Source organism: Dermacentor albipictus, chromosome 3 (genome assembly GCF_038994185.2).
Source record: "Dermacentor albipictus isolate Rhodes 1998 colony chromosome 3, USDA_Dalb.pri_finalv2, whole genome shotgun sequence".
In the NCBI taxonomy this organism is placed as follows: Eukaryota; Metazoa; Arthropoda; class Arachnida; order Ixodida; family Ixodidae; genus Dermacentor; species Dermacentor albipictus.
The window spans coordinates 43,024,739-43,043,433 of record NC_091823.1 but is presented as its reverse complement, the minus strand read 5'-3'; the positions used below and the strand labels follow the sequence as shown (position 1 = coordinate 43,043,433).

At 47.1% G+C, this 18,695-nt stretch overlaps 1 protein-coding gene across 1 annotated transcript in view; it reads right to left on the bottom strand.

Moving 5' to 3' along the window:
- LOC135902525 (flavin-containing monooxygenase 5-like) overlaps positions 1-17,905 on the bottom strand; it is a 30,470-nt gene extending 12,565 nt beyond the window's left edge. Inside the window, exon 1 of the mRNA XM_065432642.2 lies at positions 17,610-17,905. The gene's annotated coding sequence lies outside the window, so the exon portion shown is untranslated. The remainder of the gene's footprint in view (positions 1-17,609) is intronic.
- Positions 17,906-18,695: the final 790 nt, after the last annotated feature.

Sequence of the window (18,695 nt, the reverse complement as noted above, 5' to 3'; positions counted from 1 at the left end):
AGAAACTTAAACAAGCTGTCTAATATTTTGAAGAAGCTTAGGCGCCGTATTCGTCTTTAGCTAATATTGCTGTTAACTTTTACCTTTGAGCTGAAGGTCAAGAAAAGTACTAGCTCGTTGATTTACTTATTATGAATTGGAAACGTTGGCAACAAGTACAATATGCCGCCTGCTACGTCTCCGAAACGCTAACTTTGGTAAATAAGTGAGTTACAATAATTGGAGGAAATGAAGCATTTTAGCCATCAACACCCGTCGCAGTTGCAATAGAAAATTGGGGGAAGGGGAGGTGGGGGGGCTCTCATATACTTCCCTCGGAGATTCCTTATAGCCTTACGTAAAGTCTAACTTCAACCTCCTTTATATTCTTGTGTTTCTTATTTCGCGATATTCTACGTTCTCTTATTTTTTTGCTTTTGTGGATAAACTTTTAATGTTGGCGTACGTATTTGATTAGATGATATGCACCATGTTTTTCGTGCGGTTTGCTACACAGCTGTGCGATTATATTCAGATTTGTTCTTTCTTAGTGACTAAACTGCAGTGGTGCATTATTATCGTTACACTTCCATTTCGCGGCTATGGAGTGCTCCTGTTTGCAAAAAACCGCGGCCCCGTATCCACAAAGAGCTCTAATGCTACAATTGTTCGCAAGAGCTAATGCCAGCCAACTCGAATACTGAACATTCTGTATTGGCGTAGCTTGCCAGCTATAATGGAAAGATAACAGTTACGAAAGGCGAAAAAGCTTTGCGAATTCGCCCCCGAATTAGCACGCGACGCTTTCTAAGGTACAGGCATTGTTCGCAGTCGAAAGTTCTCGAAGCGTCCTATGTTAAGTATCCGCCGAGTAGTTCAAGTTGTTCGCTCAAAAATCGACCAGAACGTGGGGTATGTATACCAGAGAAACCAGTATGCGTCGCGTGCAAAACAATTCGTCGCTGTGGGAAACGGCGCCCACTCACAGGGCCTTGAAGTGGTTGGTGTTCGCTGCTGGCAGAAAATTTCCCTAGCACTAACTTGGTTTTCTAATGATGGCAACGAGCATGACACAATAGATAAGAGATACACGTGATGAGGCGAATAAGACACGACGGGCATTCTTATAAGGTGTGTTTCTTTTTTTTTTACGCTAAGAAGGCCTACGTGCAAATACCGCATTGACTCGTGTAAGGGCCGCAGCCGTGCAAGGGCCGCGCCCCTAACTTGGCAGCCAAAATTTTGGAAAAAGAAATCTCTATGGGCGAAGCAATCGCATTTGGGGCACCGATGCCGCGCGCGAATCGGCTAAGTTTCGCGCGCTGCGAAACTTCCGCTTGCCGGTACTAGATGGCGAGCGCTCCACATTGACCTCTGATGCAAAGGTGCATTCGGGGATCCGGGGTGTGCCGTAGTCTCTAGCTATGCCGGCACCATTTTGACAAAAAGGTGCGGTCCCGTGTAAGAGCCGCACCTCGTCGAAATTGTGCGGCCCTTACACGAGTCCATGCGGTAATAATGCCGGGTCGTATTCACGAAAGCGCCCTTACGCTACAATCTGCGCAAGAGTGAATTCTAGCCAATCTTGATACTAGACATATCATTAGCAAAGGTGGTCAGCCAATGGTCTTTGCCCATGGCAAAGATCACCGTGAATACGAGCCCCGATCTCCGTACTGTTAAAATTGTTGTCTGTGACTTATCCTGTTTCTTTTTTCTCTTTTGCAAATGTTTAGCATTTTTTAAAATTTCTTCACATTTATGGAGCGACACAGTGAAATACATCAATTCACTAAGAAGATGGTAAACGTTAAAATTCGCCCGCCAATACAGCGATCCGCCCCCGCGTGGTTTACTCTTCCCAATCTCTGTATTTTTACTGTCATTAGGGATGTCAGTATTGTGTTGCCCTTACAAAAGACGTCTGTTGGGCTGTGGTCCGCTTTATTACCAAGTATCAATTGCTTCGGAGTCTAAATCTTCCTTTGGCTTTCTTTTTCCTTTGAAGGTTATAGAAAAGAGGTCTCGAAAGGAAATAAAAGTATTATGCACATTAACGTTCCTTCTGAGGTCAATCATAAACAGTGTCTACGTGCCACGGCCAAAGGTGTGAAAGATTTCGCTGGCCTTTAACTGTGGGGCTGCAAGCCCCGCCTTCACTACGCTTCCATGCAAAAGTTGCGCTTTCATTCACGCTCGCCCTTCTCTGTAACGTGGTTCAGGAAAACTAAAATGGTTTGTCAGGATGGGCCAGCTTACTACCAAGTAGTTATCACTTACCGCTATTGCTTGCGGGCAAGTTGCCCAGCGAACTTTAAAAGAAAGGAAGCTTACAGTGCGTCTAGGAGCTTTAGATGTGATCGTGTACGGCACTGAAACGCGATCTGTATCGTCAAGGGTAGGCGACTACACGAGAAGCGTGCTTACGGCTTTTAACCGATAGCGATCGGCTCTCCCACCCTTCCTGCGTCGGCAACCTTGCCTTATGCGTGACGCGGTGTTTCTCAAAGCACCCCTTGGTGGAGCGTATACGTGTAACTGTTCTTTCAGGCCACGCACAATCGCCTTTGCGTGACGTCAGAGTCAGAATTGATTATTAAAATTTCGGTCATATTACAGGTATTTAGTACACAGAGGGAGGTCCCATAGTCATAGGCTGTATCGAGATCTCCAGTGAAAACAAACAAACAACTATGATAGTTGCAATGACGTGTGCAAATGTTAAACTTTTTTCTCATGAACGGCGCAGTCAGCACAGTGCCTCTCCCGTCTTCTTACACGAATTTTGTCGTTTATCAAGCTGGTAAGCATCTATCAAGTCACCTATAACAAACCAGCTTAGCAACAAGATTTAATAACAATCGTCTTTTCAACGTGTTTGTGCATGTATTAATTAATTCATTCATTCGCGCTTTGGCTCACTGACCCGTAGTGTGAAACACATCTTCCTCATGCACGTTGCAGCGAAAAGTGATTCTCATATTCTTATACATCTGACAAACTTGAAATGCAACGCAAAACGACACATACACTAGAGTTCGTACAGAACATCTGACTCGACAAGGACAATTAAAGAAATTCGAGGAGGCTGTAGGCTAAAATTCAAGGAGTGGGGGAGGGGGAAGTAAACTTTACTCACTCATTGAACTAACAAATGCTCAATTCTCCTTAATAGCGGCAATTTTGGACATGCGCTTCATACGTTTCAGCTGGTTCTTCTAGTCGGCGCCGACTTGCCCATTCAATTACACAGCCTTCACACACACCACACGCTTCACTCGATGAGTATTAATAACGTACGGCTTCACCCAGTGACTACGCAGATTAGCTATAACGTAAAGCTATTCCAAGTGGTTTCTATCCCATATCTGCAATCAGCCCTCTATGACTGGTGAAACGCTTTTTGGCCGTGATGTCATGTAAGAGACTGGCATAGTGGGTGAGCCACTATGCCAGTCTCTCACATGACATCACGGAAACCGCGAAAACTTTCCACGAGATATGGCATGTACAAACTGATTATGCATCATTAGACCGAACAGAAGAAGAGTAATTATTTCCGATTCTACGCTTTTTTTTTTACATCAACCCACTGCTATTGGTCGAAATATTTTTCGGGCTGCGCTCATTTCATCTGTCTGTCACGCGACGCCACAAGACCACGAAAACTCACGATGCCAAAATGACGGGTACGCTTTACAGGCGCATTAATTAGCCGAAGATAACTGATTTTTTTTTCTTAATAGCCGGGGACTGCCCCGTCGCGAATGAAATAGAAGATGGCTCCCCGCCGATCGCTCTGGCACTGGGTACTCGGACCTGCCGAGAAGAATAATTTATTCGCGTTCAATAAAAACATTTTCGTAGCAGAATAACGTTGTCTAGCCCTTTTGGCCACGTATACAACATCACTCTGCCAACTTGTATTCGACGAAAATCCGTTTTAGTGGAGTTTTTAACCCCCCGTTGCACGCCACCACGATGTTCGACCAGCAACCACAAGCTAAGCAAGGGGAAGCGGACCAATTGCAGACTCCGGCACTGCCTTCCTCGCCCAGTAGTTTCACTGCGCTAGCTCGGACCTACCGAAACCCTTTACACTTCTGCATGTTCCCACATTTTGTCAGCCAACCAGATAAGAAAAAAAAAGCAGCCAAGGCAGGCAATGCTATTCGTTTTCAAAGCAAGCAAAAGTTATCTCCCATAAACGAGGAAAGCGTTTGATTGGGCTCTCCAGACAACGCTGCGGCACACCTCCCGATGCTAGCGTTGGTACTTACAGAAATGTGACGTCAGGAGGTTGAAACAAAAGCTAATTGGAACAGTTTTACGTTCTAGTGCCCCTGGTCACATTCAAGCAGCATGGCTTAACCAGACTTTACTCTAGGCATATAAAGAGCCCAAGGCTTCAAGACCGCGATGCGAGCCAACGAGCAAAACAACAAAAATGAGGGCACGGCAGTGTCCACGGCGTATCACAGATGCGTAGTTCATTAGGTTGAAAGTTTTACTATGCGTAAGTCGCTCCTCAACCCTAATTTTCAAAGAATTTAAGAAAAAATAATTCGGTTGCCTGACTTAAATGTGTGATAGATTAGAATGGCGCAGCGTAATTATTTTCCTTTCTACCAGGACTACTTCTCAGGGAGCATACTTACTTATAGTAAATGTCCTTATTCAGCAGAAAAGATTTTATGCAATTTTTAAATTGATGAGCATAAGAATGACTTTCCTGCTCGACAATATTTAATAGCAGGGCTATCGGTAGTCTGTAGGTGTGCCCAACCATATTTGTTCGGGTGAATGGTGCTCTGGGTTGTTTGCGCAACGGGTAACGTAATGTAGAGGCGGCTTTGCTAATGATGTGAAGCCAATTACTTTTTATATGTAAATGTAATCTAAAAATATATATTTGGCTCTCTTGGAGCAATGAGTGCTTGTAAAAGAAGTTATGTGCCTGTAGATTTCGCGGCCTAGCATGATAGTTTTCGAACATTCGTATTACCTTTTTTGTAGAAGTGCTAATTTATCGTACTTTTTGCAGTTTTGTTCCCCAATTTAACAGGGAATAAGTAATCTTAATTTAAGAAAGTGCACAGTACGTTGCTTTTTTCAGCCTTAATGAGCAACATCATGATACCTACAGCTTACTAGTTTACTAAACTCATTGACATGGGCTTAGTAAAGCTTACTTAACTTACATGAGTTCCAACCGAGTTTATCTTGGGACCAGACCCCCAAGAGTTTTAGTTTTTTTACTTGTTCTAGGTACTTCATTTGAAATAAAACAGTTCATCCATGCGATAATCCGATCGATTGTATGACTGTGTAGTCTGCGTTTAAGTTATCGGACCCGCTGACAAAATTGACCGTGACATTAGGATGCAGAAATTCACCTGATCACTTTATCGTCCATGAACACGCTACGACTAATAAAAGTACTAAAGAAGGGTTTGTGTGTGTGCGCGCCTGGTCTACTGAAAATACTAAGCAATCGGTCATCTACGGAGTTGACCCCCATATAAAATGTCACTTGGATGTAGACCTTTCAAGAAATATTGACACACTAATTCGTCGACCGCGCTTTGGAACAGCATACACAAAACACTTCCATAATTGCCGAACGGACGTCATTCCCAGCTACCTCATGTGGCAATGACGATGTGCGCCATATACTCGTCGATTGCCCCAGACACGATACGCACAGAGAGCAGTTAGAACAAGAGCTAAATGCAATTGATCCTAACCTACTTTTCTCACTCACGAAATTGCTGGGCGCAAGACCACCGAAAGCAACACAGCGAAAAGTGACCCTTAAATTTATCCGATGTGGAAGGGAATCGAACCCACGTCACTAGGATTCCTCAAGGACAGCAACCCGACGCATTAGCGGGCTATGTGACAGACGCACTGGGTAGGTGACGCCTTTCAACGCCTTTCACGCCAACGCTTTAGCGAACTGCGCCACGAATGCACTGAGTATGTGCCGCTTTTCAACGAAGCTATCGCCGACTTGGGTCACTGAGTATGAGCCACAGAGTGTGCGGCAGAGCGAGGATACAATACTCAGCGTTCGCTGCCACCGACACGCCACGCTTCTAGTCTCGGAGGCCACGCCCTGACTCCTCGGCAGTGACACTAGATGGCGCAGCGTGTCCAGAAAGAAGCGCAAGACAGGAGCCCGATTGCCCCGCGACGCGTTTTTCCGCATTCGTACGCGGAGGCGCGCCATGTCTTTCGGAAGCCACGCACAGATTTCGCGGCGTTAGATGGCACGGAGCGTCCTTAGGGAAACGCGAAAGAGGAGTCCCGCTCCAATACACGCCTCATACATAATCAGTTCCGATGGTGGCAGTACGTGTGTCACTGTAATGATTCAATGCTAAACGCATTACCACCGGCAGTCATCGTGAGATGGGTTCTGCCGCAATGCTTGGTTACGAAGCGCGGTCTACCAATCCCAAAGCAACATTTATGAACGAAAACCTTTGTTATTTTTGCCTCCGTTTTCTTTAACGAGCGCCCCCACTCGGTATAAATGGCTGTTTTTGTATTACGCCCGCACCGGCATGTGACCATTGCGTACACGAATCGTACCCGCTACCTTGCGTTCAACGGCAGAGCGCCATGGCCACCGAGCCACCGCCACGCGCATGCATTAACGAAGCGTGGCTTTCAGAATGACCTTACTCAAGGCCGGCGAGCCCGCGTTTTTATTGCCCAAAGGAGTTAGTTGACGAAGACGCGTGGCAGAGTTATCGAGAGAGACTTACTCTACTGGCATTTTCGCGGGAAAGACAGCACTCGGTGCACAAGGTCCTGTTGTTGATGATTGTCACAGCATATCTCGAACGGCGCCGATGTCGCGGTTCGAATGCATAGCACGCGTCCAGTCTTCGTTTCGCTTCTCGTCACGCCGTCGGGTGGAAAATGCGCCGCCGGTGAAGGCGATGACCTTCAAGGCCGAGGAAAAACGTTTTACAGCGAGAGCAGTTGAGTTACTCTTTAGGAAATTTTGATGGCTCCGTTCGTATAATTGCACCATATAGCCTGTTCATAACGTTTTCTTTGCAGAAGGCAGCAGTCGCCAGGTAAAGGCCACTTGTTTACCGCACCAAGGCGTCCATATCAAGTTCGCGACGTGTTGTGACGTCACGCCATCGTCGCCAGGAGTGGTGGTCATCATCTATGTTCTTGTCGTCCTTGTTCTCGTCGTCATCGCCTCTATCGTGGTCGTCGGGCCAGCTATCGCGGTTTGTTTACGTTTTACGCTGTTTACGCTTCCTGACTGAATCACCCTGAATAGTCTTCTACAGGGTGGCTTGTTAATGCCTCCAACGTAGCATTACCGACTCTGCCAACAAAATCGCATCACATGGGGTATCTGTCGTTGCCCAATGGATTCCTTCACACGTAGGGATCGCCGGCAATGAAGAGGCTGATCGGCTGGCTTCAACTTGCGCTATAACGGCTGTGTCTGGCACGAAATTTTGTGCAAGCTTAATGACGCTCGTCTGCTGATTCGTCGTCACCTGCTCAAGCAGCATCCAAACCAGCGCGTCGTAAATGGAATGTTTCCGCTTCGCGTTCGCAGTCGAGGCTTGCCTCGTCGCGCTAGAGCACTGCTACTCAAGCTAAGGGTTGGCTGCGTGAACATGTTCGAACGCTTATACCGACAGGGACGTGCGGCCAGTCCGTCGTGTACGTCTTGCGGTTGCTGCGAGGCACTTCAGCACCTGATATTGGAGCGTCCCGCTTTCATTGAAAAGCGCACGTCGCTGCTGAGGGACTATCACCTCCTTGGCCTGCGGTGTATGATGCTCGACAAATGTTTGTGCCCCAGTGGTTGGTACGTCTCGACACAATCGGGCTCATCGCGCTCTCCTTACTACTCTAGAAGTAATTAATTTAGGTTCACGTTTGTGGCCTATTTCTGCGTTTCAAATGACAATGAGGTTACCTCAGATACAATTCTATCTTAACATTCTTCGGTAACGTGACCTGCAGTGACCGGCCCTACTGTGTGCGGCCTGTGCTGTGTGCGTTCTACTTTATTCTTTGATATTTGTCATCTTTCTCTTTCTTTCCTCTTCCCTCCCCTTCTTCCTATCTTCCATTTCTGTGTTTCTGTCTCCTCCTTTATGAAAAGTAGGCAGGCGTTGTGCCCCCCCCTGCTCATCGCTTTTTCTTTCCTGTCATGTGTATATATGTTATCAAAGCGAATAATAATAATAACGTACACTGGAATTCGCACTATGATTCTTACACTATGATCATGATGACCCTACGGTACCTTCAGAGTTTTTGTTTTTGTTGTTGTTGTTATCCTGAATGCTCGGGGTGCATATATTGGGTGTTCCAGTTAACTTGGACCAAGATTAAAAAAAGAAAGAAACTCGAGCTATAGAGAAATCGTACCGACTGCGTAGTAGCCGTAGCCATGTGTACTTACAGCGAGTATTTTCTTCAGCACGACGTAATAAATAATTAATTGCTAATAATTAGCGAACTTTTTAAATTATTGCTCGAATCGCAAACATATCAATTAGAATGTTGTAGGGCACTTTAAATAACCTCCGAATCAAGTATTTACTTCGTGCTGAAGTGTGCCTGGTTGTTAATTCCTAGAAAAAACGAAATCCCGCGATATACGCGAAAGACGAAACAGATGAGGGCTCGTGGACCACTACTCAAGCGCCTCCAAGCAACCTTTGAAATATGTGTGCAAAGTTTCGTCATGTAGGATGGCTCGAGAGATTTTGCGACCTAACAAGCGTGGTGCGACAAGCGTCGGCATCTGTAGAAGCAAGAATGTTGTGCTATATATCCCCAAATAGTGACTGCGCAGTGAGCTGGGCTGGATCGTTAAGTATGTCGTCCGGGTTCAGCCTAGCGAGGTCACTTTCGTGTTAAAGTTCTTGTATAAAGTAGTGCTATTAAAAACTTCCGAGCTAGGGCAACAACGACAACTTACGCACGTAGATGCACAGATGCGAAATTATACAGCGTTCGGTGTCAACGCTAAGCGCCTCGTCACTGTGAATCTCCCGGGGCAAGGCATTGATTACAGCTGAAATCACCACGCGGGCAGATTGGCAAACTACCCGACTTGGCCGAACGGCGTCCTCGCAGTCATCGGACACTTGCGAAGGAAATCGTAAACCCACATTCAGGCTCACCCTTCTATGCATGTTAAATAGATGGCAGATTGGAGAGCAACGGTATCCGTCTATGAGCGAAAACTTTTGTGTTCTTTTTTTCCTAAGCGCTGCCGGACGACGTACTAAAACGTCCTCACGCTGCACAGAAATGCACACCTTGGATCGACGACTAACCTTGCTACTGCCCGCGCCACCGTATTCGAACATGTTTTAAAGCACAGGATGTCACGCACAAGAGAGCGGCACAGCCGGTGTGATTGTCCACAACGTGTTTCTCGAATGTTTCGTTGTGTGTGTAGTCTTGGAACTCCTGTTGACTTCTTCGTGCTGTCACGATTGTACCGAAGAATTTGCGTTGAGTGTGTCCTCGTCTGACTGCTGTTCGCTCTCTACTGGTTGCCTATAAACACTTGTCCCGACATTGTTTCATGTTTTTTTCCCGCAAGTACTGTGGCCCAGCTAGTGCCGTTGCTGTACGCTGTTCATCGGCTAGTCACACCGCCTTGGGCACCCGTTGTATTTTACTCGCTGAAGATAAACGTTGGTTAGCAAGGCTGGGATGTCTTTCCTCAGTGCAGTTCACGTCTGGTACGATGAGCATGGCTCATTTTCACGCTCTCGTTGGCACCAATCCCCTTTTTGACCACAACCGCGGTACAACGAAGCGTCTCGTCTGCAGTTCTCAGCGAGTCCGAAGCCCAGTAAGTCGTCACGCAGAGTCCACTTATGCAGTTTGAGGAGATTAAAAGTATTGCTGCAGCAAAAGTGCTGTAGAACTGCAGGCGTTGGTATGCATTAGTACTTAGAAAAAGGAAAGGGGAAAAATACCTGAGGCAGAAGAGAAGGGCAAAAAGCACGGCGATCACAAAAAGTTCCGCGCATTCTATTCGTCGCCCTGCGTTTTATCGACCCGTCTTTTCTCCCCTTTATTTAACACGGAAACTTCCTGCACTGCTAATAGCCTGTATGACAAATGCTCATAGTTGGGTAGTAGCAGTAGCATAAATTTTATTTATCTTGCGTGTTTTGGTTGGTGGATGGGCCCTTATTACGGGGCGCCACTGGTCTCTTTGTTTCGCTGGGCTTAATCGAGAAGAGCTCTCTGGCTCTCTAGATTTTCGCTGGTGTTGCGACTCGGGGTTCGAAGATGTGGTTTATCCTTTCATCGTGGAGGAGTAAGAGAACGTGGGGCTGGGCCCGATATCCAAGGCGTCTTACACACAAGCTTATATTAAACAATTACAAAAGTTTCAAAGAAGTACTGAAACATAAGTTCACGTGGAAGTTGTAGCCGCCGATCACTCCAGACGTCCGTCGCTCTTTTTATCCCATTCGTTCTCATAGTTCAGTCGCCTTCCCCCAATCCGGCGTCAGGAGACGGATGACATCAGGTCCCACCAATCCGGAGGTGTGTTGCCCTTTCCCTCCGAAAGGAGCTTTATACAAAACACACGCACATTACGGGGCACGAACAGGGGAGGGAGGATAGCACACTGACCCCGACTCCGGCGTGCACGTGCGAGTTTGGGCGGGTGGCAGGTGAAGGACAGTCGCCTCGCTAATTGTCAAACATCTCCTGACAGAGGTGCTCCACTGGTGGCCATATATCATCCAAGTGGAGAACTGTGTTGACGACGCCGTCGGCCCGTTCCCCACTATCGCGGTATCCGTGACCGGCGGTTGTCGCGGGGTAAGCGGCCATCACAACACCAGCAAGACAAACCTTCTACTGCCTATTACATGTCACTTCTTTATGGATCACTCTCGTTACTCTCCACAATGTCTTCGTTTAGCCATTCAACTTGCCACTTTCGCCGGCTTAGAACATCAACGGCCTCCTTTTGGCAGCAAAAAGTCCTCAACGTTACGTGGTTGATCGCAATAACAATAGAAACGTCCTCCAATATTTGACCTCCCCCCCCCCCCCACCCCCACCAAGACAAAAGCAAAGAAGAAAAATATATCAACAATGTTCCAATTGGACAGGCGGCAGAAGCCCAGAGAAATGCCGCGTCGAGGTTAGCTGCTTTGAGATCTAGAACGCGATCGCAATCGAAGCAGTGCGTTCGCAAAACGGCAGGACTAGGCACGGGAGAGCCACCGGTAGTCATCAAAACCTAGATTAACATGTAGGGCAATGCAAGGGCACTGTGTTCCAGGTCTCGCCAGGTCTCTCTGCTGATCGAGAGACCGGTCATATACGAAGTCAGAACAGGCCCGGGAGGCCGCGAGGCGACATTGAACGCATTTTGCCGCGGCTGTGATTCAGCTAAAAATGATTGTTGTTTACTTTTCAGACGGCGACCGACGTAACCTCGCTCCGGGCGGCTATGATCGATTTTACAATTGTTTGTGAGTGTCCTTCAATGTCGCGCCGCTGCTTGTTTCAAGGGGGGAAGCGGTCGACCTTGTCCAAGGTCCGCTCGCGCGTGCCTTTCGCCGCCTTTTTCTTTCTTCTTATTTTTTTTTATCCGAAGGAGAAACGGCGTCAGTGATCGCGTCGCGGTTCACGTGCACGCCGCGGGGCATCTGTGCGTGCGCGAGACTAAAAAAATTTTAAAAATAACATGCGCCGCGGAGGGCATCTTCGTCGTCGTCGTCTCGATCATCCAGTGTTGCCCCATCTGTATTCCTATACGGCAGGATGCCAGGTGTTATTTCCTCGTAAATCGTCGGCTATCGGGGAGTCCTCCATATTCCTTGCGCATGCCTATAAGTGGAGGCTGCAGACCGAGAGAAGGCTTAACTTACGGCATACTACTGTCCTTGCGGCATACTACTGAGGTGACTGCAAGCTGGAAGGCGGGCGTAAACACGAGGAAACACGACTTGGATGGTGAGGCGCCTCGTGTTTGCGTTGTTAACACGAAAAACTGCGCTAGTTGCTAACTTCATAATTAAAAACCAGAGCAATAGAACGCTGAGAGAAGAGCAACATGTAGACGTCGCTCGTGTTTTCCTTTTTTTTTTAGATGTATAAACATAGGCATGTAGGCTGCGTAAGAACCGGCTATACCAAAATCTCGAACTCGTAACTCAAGCAACAAATTGAGAAAAAAGAAAGAAAGAAAAGAAGAAAATATAAAAAAACTTAACAAATACACCAACGCAAGGGTACATATAATTTCTCTACGGGTACCAGCACCGAAAGCACAGTCCAGAAACTACAGGATGGTCACCCATTACACAGGAATGAAGAAGTCCGCACAAGTCTCTTTACACATACGTAAGGTCAACATCACCGCGAGATCAGCTCGGTAAAAAAGAAGCCCAACATGGAGAAGAGAAAACAGTAATGTCACTTATAGGCAGTCTATAAGGTTACCCTCTAATGAACAATCTTGAAGGGCACTAACGGCACGCTCTTCCTTGTTGGGGCATGACCACGGTCTGAGCACTTTGCTCAGTGGGACAGGACGTCTGTCATAGATGTTCAAAACCGTCACGCAAGCGAGTTCGCTGTTCGTCACATTGAGAACATTCTATGATAATCTGCACCACCGAAGCGTCGGAGGGATCACATTAACTACAATGTGGCGACGTTCGTCTTTTGGCACGACACAAGAAGTGAGGCGTCTAGGCCGCTTCTAATGCAGACAATGGAGGAGCGTGTCAAACGTGCCGCACATTTTTTTTTTTGTTGTTTCGGTGAAAACCGCAGAAATGGGTCAACTGTGTATAGCAGTGAAGACTTTGCATGTTCGTCGAACTGCATGTCACTGCAAGGAGTGCACCGTAGGGCGCAAAGAGCATTCTTGGCGTCTGGTGCAGAAACTGTCACGGGCGTCAGGGTTCTTAATGTGCATGCTGCGATGGCTAGTCTGTCTGCGAGTTCGTTTCTTACGATTATCACGTGGCATCGTGCTGTGTCTGTGTGTGTTCCTATTCTCTATTCCGTCGGCTTTCTGTTTTCCCTGGTTTTAATCACGTGCTTCTGTTCGTAAGCGTAGTCCAGCCGCAGTGAGATTGACAACGCGAACACTACGGAGGCACTGTAAAGAAGTTCAAGCAGCGTCCCAGTTTTTTAAGCCTCGTGCGGGTGGTCTCCGAGGTAGTGAAAATGGGGATAAGAGGATCTACTATCTTGCTGACCTCCTCATCACGGTTACAAAAAGCGAGGCATTACTATGTAGGAAGCTGGGTTCGTATTCGCGAAAAAGTTATTACTCTTAAGCTTTTCTTAAGAGCTGAAGTCAACCAATCATGGTGCCGGACAGTAGTGGCGAAGACGGCCGACCAATAACGAACGGAACTTACGAACGAAAAGCTTCGTATTCGCAACGGTTTTTCGGTCATGTTTTTTGCCATTGGCTGGCCGCCTTGGCTAATAATATGTCTGGCACCAAGATTGGCTGCAATTTTCTCTTACGAACAACTCTAGCGTAAAGGCTTTTCGTGAATAAGGACCCCGGGCCCGTATTCACAAAACGTTCTTACGCTAAAAGCGTTCGTGCCAGCCAATAGTGATGTAGGACACATCATTAGCGAAGGCGATCAGCCAATGACAAACAGCATTTACGAACGAAAAGCTTTGTGAATTCGGCCCTGATACTTTAGCAGAGGGAAATGAGCTTGAACGTTTACTTTCAGTGTTACGTTTTTTTTTTTGCCGTACGATAATGAGATGCGATTTATGCAAAAGCAGCCGACGCCTGACGTCTTGCAGCCGGTGTTTTTAGGAAGATTGCAGGATTTCAGAAGAGTGCTGAATGAAAAAAAGCATGGCACACCAAGACGACTTCGCACAAAAAATCTACATCGCAATTCCGTAAGCTCAGAGCATATATATATATATATATATATGTGTGTGTGTGTGTGTGTGTGTGTGTGTGTGTGTGTGTGTGTGTGTGTGTGTGTGTGTGTGTGTGTGGAAAGTAAGATAAAATATTTTATTTTGCAGTTTCGGTGTAACGGTTACATTTTTTATCCAAGTTTTACGAGGTTACTATTCACCAGTTATCGGCATATTTCAGAGTGCGGCGTAATATATCCATTTTCTTACGTTTTGTATACGTCCCTAAACAAATTCAGTACAAACAATTCTGATGACTTGTTCGTGAAAAGATGGTAAAGTTGATGCTCTTTAAAATTTATTTAGCAGTTTGCTTGTGATATTGAAAAAAAAACAAGCTATGGGTTCTAAATCAAAAATACATTCGTTCAAACGGCGATCAGAATTTCGTTCCTATAAATGCAACACATATCGTTAAAACAGGTTCAGCGGCCTCCAAACAGGAGCGTTGCTGTGTTGAATATCTAAATTGGCGAGTAATCAACGTAATGCCTCATCTGATGTAGCGGCAGATTGACAGACCGTTGTGTGCCTATCATTGTGACAGCACAGGCACCCTGACCTAGTGTGTCTGAGCGCCTGTCATCATTGGCCAGCTTCCATGTTTACATATTAGATATATGCGCCGCCGTCTCTTGCCGACTTCCGTAGCAAGACTTGGCAGCGCAGCGAGTAGTATTCTGCCGAGAATTGTTGGTGTTCTTGAAGCAAATATGTGACCTCGCATGCATTGATAGCGTCTTTTCCACTTTTCCTGTATAGACATGATCATTCCGGCGGGCCATTTCATTTCTTTTTTGTTTTTGTCTTCTTCACGAAGGAAATTCCCCAGACCGTATCTAAATGTTAAAGGCAACAGCGCGGTGCCTTCGTGGTTCACAGCAATGCTACGCTTCGGCTCGTTTGTAAGCCTGCCAGTGAAAATTCGGCGAACATGCGAGTGTGGCGACTGCATTGATGTGACCCTGCGCCGCTGTTCGTTATATCTGCCTTTGTTATACGGTGTAGCCATGGGGCCGAAATCGCAAAGCTCTTCGTTCACAAGTGCTCTTTGGGAGTGGCTGCATGGTCGCCTACGCCAATGATAAGTCCAACATCGAGACTGACAGGCACCTGCTTTTACGAAGAACTCCATAGCGCAAAAACGTTTTTGTGAATCCGGGGCCAGCGTTCTAAACTTCATTCTTCATTTCTTTGTTTTATTTATTTACTGGCTTTCGTATATCTTTTTAACGAGGAAGAACTAGGGGCCTATATTGAAAATATATTCATCTAAACTCGCAAGTCGTTCTTTCGAAAACATTGTGGACATTACCGGGTGTTTTTTTTTTTCCGATAGACTAAAGAAATTGCATGGAGTGTGTAGCGCAATCTGGCCGGTTCTGGTTCTCTACCTACAGAGGCGGACTTTGCTTAGCCGCTAAATCGCACTGCGCAGATAGCTATAATTAAAAAGGGATTCACTAGTTAGCTCGTTAAATATTCACTGTAGAATGCGTGTTGCAATTGTGAAACTTAAGCCAAGCAGTGGTGAAATCATGTGTACCTGGAGGAAGGCCTAGGCATCACCGATATCCGTCCCCAAAATCTGACAATAAAAAATGAATTGTCCTTTCACTGAAGGTCGTCACGAACTGCCCAAAAGGGCATTTTTAAGAAACAGTTATAGCTGAAACGTTCTTTTTTTTTCATGCATGTTTGAAGGACGTTTTCGCTACGCACTCGGAATGTTAGGAATTGACCAAGCTGAGGACTCTGAGCAATGGCTCGTTGACAAATAATAATAATAATAATAATAATAATAATAATAATAATAATAATAATAATAATAATAATAATAATAATAATAATAATAATAATAATAATTTAGTTGATCATTTCTTTCTGTAGAAAGAGGCATGCTTGAGGAAACGCCCAGAAGCCGTATTAAACCAATTTTCATTCGGTAATGTTGTTTGCCGAATTGGCCCACTACTTTCGCTGATGTGCTCGACGATCCGTTCGCATGTTCTTAGGAGCAGTTCTTGCACTAGAACTTTTTTTTTTTTTTGCGAATAGGGACCCAGGTTCACTTTATGGAAGTTTGCGATTATCCCAGCTGTAGAGAGCTTGCGCGGCAAATGAAGGCGAGAAAAAAAAAAGAGCTTTAGAATTTCAAGGGCAAGGTGGGTTTCTTGTATGCGTCAGATGTTTAACGAATGTGAGCACTAAACATCGGTTAAAGTCGCCTATCTTTATGTTGCTAATGAAATGAACAAACGCCCGACCGATCTCCAACAGCGGCAGCTCGGGACCCTGCTACAAACTAAACTCTTTCACTCTGTGATACGCAGAAAAAAAGAAAACGAATTCGGCAGAGCCACTTAGGACTGCTTACGTATGGGAATGGGAAAGCATTATGCCGTTCGTAGACCTCGGAACGTCATGAACGCGCTCATTACACGCATCAACGAGCTCGTGAACGCGCGCACTATAGGCTCACCTTTAGTCAGGCTGAACCGTGATGCCCTGTTGAATAAAAGTTTTCACCACTTCATGTCCCACTCAGACCGGTGTGTACGAAAGTTTATTTACAAAGCCATTGATTTACCTTGTTTACAGGAACCTCCCTGAGAAATTTGACGTCAATCCGAGCATTCTTTCACGCGTTCGTGCTCTTCGAGCCGTCGGCCACATTCGGCACCACGTTTCGATCCAGTCGGCGGATTTTTCGCGTAATGGGGCATATAGTGCATTCTCAATAAGAAAATTGCATGCGGACTCTCCCCGGGGAAGTTATCTGAATGACGGGTAAGCATCTCGTAGTAACGAGGCGCTGTGTTGAGTGGTCGCGCGCTGCTGCGTTTCGCATTATTGCGAGAATGGCCGTGAAAGAAACGTAAAACGGAGATGTGCGGTTGCGACACCGAAATATTAAGTTGCGCTGATGGCTTTCCGATCCGAAGCCTCGGTTGCACCACGGTTCTGGCTTTACTAAAGGTGTGCCTAGTGCGTGCCCGATTGCGCACGTCACGTGATCACAGAGACGCGCTCGTGCCACTGCTCGCTCGTCGTCGTCGTCTTCCACAGGTGACTTGCTCTATGTTGAAAGTCATCGTCTTACGCCAAGGACAGAGGGACAGACGCACGGACAGTTTTCTCCTTAGGTAACCGTAGGAATGCTCATGCATTGGGAGCGCTTCAGTTTAGCGCATTGCCGAGCACAATGACCGCTCAGAGTGACACTTAATTTGTTCGTCTGTTGCCATGCGCCGCGCACGTGAACCTATGCGCTGGATTCGGCCAGGAATTTGCAGCAATAGCGTTTTTACTTCGGAAACGTTTCTAACGAGAACCACTCGGACTCCAATAAGGCAATAACGAATCAAATTATTTTCCCACACTAGCTGCTGTCCTATACCACGACCGCCGAAATAAATGCCCTAGCGTACCGACGCGGAAGTGTTTAATACCTTTTTCATATGATGCTGCCAGTATCGTTTTTCTAGTACTCCAATTTATACCAGAACAGCTGCTCGAGCGCAACACACGATCCGCAAAACACAATACGCAGCGAAGGCCCGTTATTTCCGTCGCGCATGCGACGACAACGGACGCAGCTGTTACGTAAAAATGATTAAAAAAATAAAAATAAAGGGAGGGGGGCGGGGGGACGTGATCGACGAAGCGACACTCACGTTCTCCCTGCTTGCAGCTGCGTCCGGACGGCGATGTTGTCGTATACTGCGGCTGTGCGCCGCGTACTCCACGAACAGACCAAGGAAACTGTCTCGCAGCCGCTGCTCTTGAATTCCCGGCGAATGCCTCCTGCCTGGCATTGACTCCTCAAGTCTTTTCCAGGCGCAGGTCTCTCCGACAGCGCAGCCGATTCTTGCTCTCTGGAGGCGTGCGCAAACGCGCACGCTGTCGAAGGTCGGCAATATGGGAAAGGACCCTCCGTCCGCCGGAGAGCCGCTAAACGAGCCCGATAAAAACGAAACCCCCCGCGCGTACGGTACCGCAGCCAGCGGCAGCAGCAGCAAGCCTCCCTGCTGCTCTCTCACTCACTCAATTTCTCACTCTCCACACTTTCGCCCTCGTGTTTCCGGCTCGGGATGTTGCTTGGCGCTCCCTCGCCACTTGACGGCCTCGCAGCAATGGCGATGGTCGGCATTGGTGCGCGCCGATTGAGACGACGCGCGCGATTCTAAAAAATCGAAGGGCACTCACTCGCCGTGTGCCCTTCTCTACCAGTGTGTGGGTAGGACACTCTTCCGTGCGTGCGGTATGTGCGCGTAGTACGGTACTACGCAGGCCACCCATTTAGTTGCGCTATCGCCGTCGTCGCGGCAAATTTGTTTGGAGGACAGTGGCGCCGATTACGGCGAGATAAAGGACCGAGCCGGCCCCTGGTCGCGAGTGCGCCAACCTCTGGGAAAAGCGAGAGCTCTCACTCGAGGTCGTGGTGGCACAGCTCGCTGAAAATCCTCCACCGCCTTTGATGCGACGACGATGACAACACTGATGTTATCTTCCTGCATCGCGTCGCGGAGGCAAGCGTCTCCCGGCGAACGTCTGGGAGAACTGCAGCGACTTCGGCATACTTATACCTGACCAGCCATATAGCTAAGAAGGTTCTTGAACGCCAAAATAGCCGAAGTCTCTAAATATGTGCCCTTTAAGGAAGGATACAAAGTAACGGCAGGCTGCATTTTCAGATTCAAGGCAGTCTCCAATTAGACTCCACAGAGGCACAAAAAGAACATTGCACCGCCCGACGCGAT